We start from the raw sequence: 6,140 nt of genomic DNA, 5'->3' as shown, positions 1-6,140 counted from the left end.
AACCTTCTACACCTTATTTCATTACCATGCTTACCAAGACATAATTTAATTACAAAACATGGTGTAATTGCTGATGAAAGCCTATCTAAACTTGAGTCTCTTTTCTCCCCCACTGTTAAGATCAATTGAGTTTTATAGGTCACCTGGGACATTAATTTTTTGGATGGCCGGCAATCATCCTTTTTAATGATACTCTGAAAAGGCCCTCTCAATTAGCCGGTCTGTCCGAACAACGAAATCATTCATAGCTTCTAGGAGAAGGGGGAGGGCGAAGGAAAGCTGGGAAACTGCAGAAAGTATGTGAGAAAAAGGGGAAAGAGTCCAAGGAAGATTAATCAGAGTGCACATTATGAAATGAGCCTCTGACATTGTGTTATACGTGTGGTTGAAGGAACATCCCATTGCACGGATTCACAAATGAGAAAATAGTGCACTTCATATCACATTGATCATTTATGTTACCCCATTTACCACCCAAGTCGTGTAAAACTGGCCTTGAAGCCTCAAACATCCATACATTTTGAAATCCTCTGCTTTGTGTTGAGTTTGCTTGGCCTACAAATATTAAGAATAAACTGGCAAGCAAACAGCAAACTGTCAAAGTGATTTGAGGTCTTCTCTTTTGAATATTAAATTCATATAAAAGCAAGGATGTCTTGTTTGTTTTATTTCTTTTCAATAAGTACTACTTCCAGTCAAAGTGGCTATCATGTCAGTTCTTATAATTCTTCCAGGAAGAAAGCTCATTTTTTTTCCCTTGAAGTAAGGATTACCTTTTGAGTCATCTCAGGATAAGAGAAGACATTTGCTGTTTTGTTGTGTTTTGTAATCTCCTAAGGGCACGACACCTTTATTTATTAGACTCTCTGATGCCTGTTATATTCTGGGATGTGTTTTGCTTGTCATTTTTAGGCAATTCATCCATTAGGGCTACTCTTGCATCCACTGACCGAGCTAGAGGTCAGGGAGAAACACTTTACCAGCAGTGTGTCAGAGAGAGAGAAACCCGAGGGAATACTGCCTTAACACATCCCAGAGCTGCTTGTCTACAGGCTTTACAGATACATGCACACATTCCTGCTCAAAGTCCAAGGCCTACATCTTCTCAAAGAGTAAAAAGGAATATGGGAAATGTGGCGCGAGAGGAAGAATGTTTTTTTTTTAAGACTGATTCTTCACTGCTTGAATACGTGAAGGGTCACTGAGCTGGCTGAGCGCTTCAAGGACACAAACTCTCTCTATTCCTGTCTCTCTCTCTCTCTCTCTCTCTCTCTCTCTGTCTCCGTCCCCTGTGTGGCGCTGTGTGAGCGACAGCCCCAGAGGCCTGTGGGATATGTATGGAGTCAGTTGCTTGGAGCAGAGGAGCTCTCTAGTGACTCAGAGACACTCACTGACATGTGACACGAGGTGACAGACCAGTACATTGCTCACACTAAGAGAGAGATAGGGAAGTGAATGATGGGGAAAAAGGAGGAGTGCTGAGCCACAGACTGGATAGAGGTTAGACAGTACAGATAAAATAAAAACATATATAAGAAAAATCAGAGGAGATGAAAGAGAAGGTAAAGACACTGTAGCGTGTCGGCTCATGTGATGTATTAACTGTTTCTGTTCCCAGAGGCGCCCTTCCGCAGACTTGCTGTAGTGTCTGCTGAGAAGGAGAAAAGCCAGATATTTCTGCCTTATCCCCTTGAGATTTTGCTATCGCTTCATGTTGATTTCACTCTCTGTCATTTCATCCATCCATCCATGTGTCCTTTCACCCTTCCTTCTTTTCCTTACTGCTGCAAAATCATTAAAAAATACTTGTTTAAAAAAAAGAGTCAAATGCGAAACTGCGTCACAGCTGGCCTTTCATGCTGACAAAGTTCCTGCTCCATTACTACAATGATAGATAGATAGATAGATAGATAGATAGATAGATAGATAGATAGATAGATAGATAGATAGATAGATAGATAGATAGATAGATAGATAGATAGATAGATAGATAACAGAGATAGACAGATTTTTTTTTTTTGGCGTAAAATATCCTTTGCAAAAAGTACTACATATTCCACAAAAACATATTGCAGCAAAACTGTTTTCAACATTAATAAAAATAAATATTTCTTGAGTGCCAAAATAGGCATGTTAGAATGATTGTTTAAGGATCATGTGACACTGAAGACTGGAGTAGCCTAATTGCTGTTTAAAATTCAGATTTGCCATCACAAGTATAAGTTACATATTTAAAAATATAAAATAAAATATATTAATTATTAATATTAATGATTAGTTATTTTTAATCAATCAGAATAATTCCACAATATAACTAATCTTTCTGTTCCCAAAATTTGAAACAGTAGTGTATAAACTGGTCAGACTTACTGAACAGAAAGCCACCTGTGTGGCAGTCATTGCCTAACTGATAGGCTAGTTGCTAGCACTGCATCAGAGCTTCAGGCCCATTTGTAGCTCTCTCCTTTGTTAGCAGAACGTCAATGAATGTGGTGGAGAGCATCGCCCAAATCAGGACCCCATGAAACATTAGAAGTACACAAGGCCTGAGCCAGAAGTGGTCATGTTTGATCCAAATGAATAGCACTGGCTGAGTTAGCATAGGCGCCAGCCGCTAATCATTGATTTTTCTGTTTCTTATCAGTAGTTTAGCCTGCGAGGCCTCTTACGCTGGAGCCGCTGGTGGCACCAGCGTTGTTGCCTGTGTCTATGGGTTTTTCAGGGCTGTCCGGTCTGTCTGCCCTCCAGAGCTCTCATACACCACCTCAATTTTGGATTCTGACGCTAGCGCTCTTCTGTGAAACGCTATCCCATGGTACAAGAGTTCCAGGAACGATTCTGTTAATGAAGGTGTTCTCACACATTTCACGACAACTCCGCCACACACTAGAGGCAGTTCTCAATAGCCCTCATTTTCATGAGCAAGACATTCGACAGTTTGCTGCTAAATTATTTTTATGTCTAGGATAATCAAGTGAAGTACTGTAGGCTTACACGTAATTCAGTGCTTGCAGCTGAGAGGGGCCACTCAAGCATAAGTGTAACCTGGATGTAATCAAAATTTCATTTTCATCTTAATGCGCAGGGCACTTGAGACCTGTCAAGGCTATTGTGAAATGCAGTATGTGTACGTCATGGGACTTTTTGACCTGGCTGACCTATGTAAAATCTTTAACTCTCTTTTAGATCGACTGGGCCACTGGCAAACCTTCTTATACTGGCTTTAGCAACTGGGAAATCAGAGGCTTATGTAAGATGAAAGATATTACATATTTTTTTTGTGTCTATAACTTCTCTAATAGCATATGTTTATGGGAGGGTTACAGGAATCAATCTACCTTTTAGAACTTATCATTTCTTCTCCTTTTGCAGATCCTCCACCCTTCATTTAGCTCCAAAAGTAGTTGTTATTACACGACAGGAAGGAAGCTTGTTGCTTTTTTGTTGTTATAGCTTGTTGCTTGCTCATGCTAAATCTTTGCAGTCAGAAATTAATGTCAATTAATCAGAACAGTTACTGTGTCTCTGGTGAGCTGGCCTTGCATCCAAATTTGACCTGATCCAGGAAAGAAAGTTAAGGGACTTGGGTTCATTTGAATCGATTGTGCATTAGAAATGTCAATAACAGCCTTTGGCAGATTGTAAGCCATCAAAGTGATTTATGCTAATGATGATATTTTTATAAGGTGGCCATATTATCCAGTAGGAAGCGGCGGCGTGTAAGGGTGAAGGCTCTTTTGATTGTCGGCGGGATTAGGTGGATGGTTTTTGAGGGTATTACGCTGGAAATGAGGTTTGTCTTGGCTGTGTAATTAAAGTATAAGGCACTTAGCATTAGTCTATTCCCTTGTACATATTTGCCCCTGGGAGATAAAGCAAGAAGCAGACGTTTCTGTTGTAGACATTGGGGATTATTGGATTGGTTATACTAAGAGTGAGGATGTGGTGCCTTCAGACTTGCTGAGGACCATCGTTCATTGTATTTTTCCTTGACAGAAGTGTCCAGACTAGAGTCAAGTAAATGCATGCATGCATTATTACGTAAGGGTTAAATAAAATACTAGCATTGATGCTACTCGTCCTTCACATTAATCCAGTTCTTTCCCACTGATGGCAAACTCAGGTGACAGAAGGTGCAGAGGTGGTGCGTTCCCTCACACATGTGCTCAGTATCAACCTCACTCACACACACATGCTGTGTGTTAGCACTACATGCCTGCACAGTACTGTGCACGATCGCTCTCTTTTTTTTCTGCAATAATTTGATTAGATAAAAGCAACTCTCCTTTGACTCCTGATGGAGAAACCAAAGACACAAGCCGTCCTCTATCAAATGGCCTCAATTTGAAAAATGAATGTGGAGAGATGACAAACTCAAGTTTCTCTCAGCTAAAGTACCACACCTCACCCCTGAAGGCCTATCACACTTTAAACAGCATGTAATCTCTCATGCTAATGTGCTGTATTGCATTGCTAAGCTGCTGTACTAAATCCCGAGGTCTTCCAACTCTCAGTGTTTTGAGGACTGCTGCTCTTCCACTGTGTGCAGGATTCATCCGAATGTGTTTTAACTCCCTGCTGAAAAGACCAGCGCAGGTGGTCCCCAGCATATGGTGTGTTGGGGATGCCACTGTGCTGTTGTCCCCACCAGGCTTCTTAACCTATTTTTTTAACAAGACTTCCGTGGTCAACCAGATTTATTAGAATGAACATGGTAGTGGGTCAGCTTCAACAGCTAAGTTTACTGGTCAGCTAGTTAGAGGACAATGACAGCAGTATATTTCCACTGGCAAATTATAGAATTGTGTCTCATTGAGATTGTTTTTTAAATTCCTGTTCAAAATTTAAATAGAACTGGCAAAAGCGGATGTGGAATTGTGATTCAAATTCGAGAAATTGGAATTGAAATGTAGGTTTTGGCAGATGTTTGGAGGAGTGTGGCCGATTTTTCCTGTTTTCCAGCATTGGGTTGGATAGGGCAGAGCATAGGACACACTGCCAGCAGCTCTGTGAAGTCGCGTCGCTCTCCTCTACTTCACTCATTCTTCCTCCCTCTCCCTTTTTAAGCAGCCTTAGGACTCATGTAACCATGTCTAGTATCGTATCAGACATGAACGACAGCAAGAGGGAGAGTGAGTGAGTGTTGGAGTAGAAAAAAAGGTGATAGCTGAGAAATGTGTCGGAGAAGGGAGCCACAGAATGTACAAATCTAAAGTGAGGGGACATAAAAGTAAGACGAGCTCCTGCTAGACTTTAAATGAGGAGCCTGCAGAGAAAAGTGGGAGGAAGTTAAATAGCATGTTTTACCCAGCATGTTAGATCCTGTAAGGAACACCTTAATTCTCCTCAGCCAACTTTATAACTTTAATGTCCCCTTGGTTTTAGTGCGGACCGAAGGTTTTATTTGCCTGGGCAAGCGACGGAGGGAAAGCGTGTGGGTGTGCAAAGCTGGGAAGAAGAAACCGAGGCAGAAGGGAAGAAAAGGCGGTAGCTGCAGTTGGCCCTAATTATTTTTGCGGCTTACAGTGTACTTTGTGTCAGCCTTTGGAATGATTTACACACTTGGGAACATTATGAGGAAGCTTTGTGTTTTTTAGGGGCTACAGGAGTGGGGAAGAGACGGAGAACGAGACGGCTCTGTGGTGCACTGTGCCCTAATGAGTGCCAGCACAGCCTGCACCCAACACAAACTGCATTACCAGCTGTCGGCCATCTTGTTTTAATATGCCCTTAATGTTGCTGCACTCCACTTAGTGTGTCCCCCGCTCCTCTCTTTTTTGTTTTCGTTTCATCCCCCTTTTTTTTATTCTCGGTGAGGGAGTTAAAGTGCTTTGGCGGTTTTGCCTTTTTAGGGCTATTGGAGGGAGCCAGCGCATTGCTTCTGGCACTGAGTCTGGGCCACAGCAATAGGGACTTTAATTGAAACACTATATGTGTTTATATCCTCCACCTCTCTGAGCCAGGGACCGTCCCACTGACGTCTTGTAATGTTTTTCCAGTGCGTGCATTTGTGTGATTGAGACCCCGTGTGAACTGAATCAGTGAGAGTGTGTGTGCGCGTTTTCAGCCCCTCTATGCGTGTCTACCCAAAGGAAGGAAAATGACATTATCTCAGTTGTTTCTCCTAGACAACAATGAGA

Source organism: Carassius auratus, chromosome 1 (assembly GCF_003368295.1).
Source record: "Carassius auratus strain Wakin chromosome 1, ASM336829v1, whole genome shotgun sequence".
NCBI classification, from domain to species: domain Eukaryota; kingdom Metazoa; phylum Chordata; class Actinopteri; order Cypriniformes; family Cyprinidae; genus Carassius; species Carassius auratus.
The sequence above is the reverse complement of the archived record's forward strand: the minus strand, read 5'-3'. Positions refer to the sequence as shown.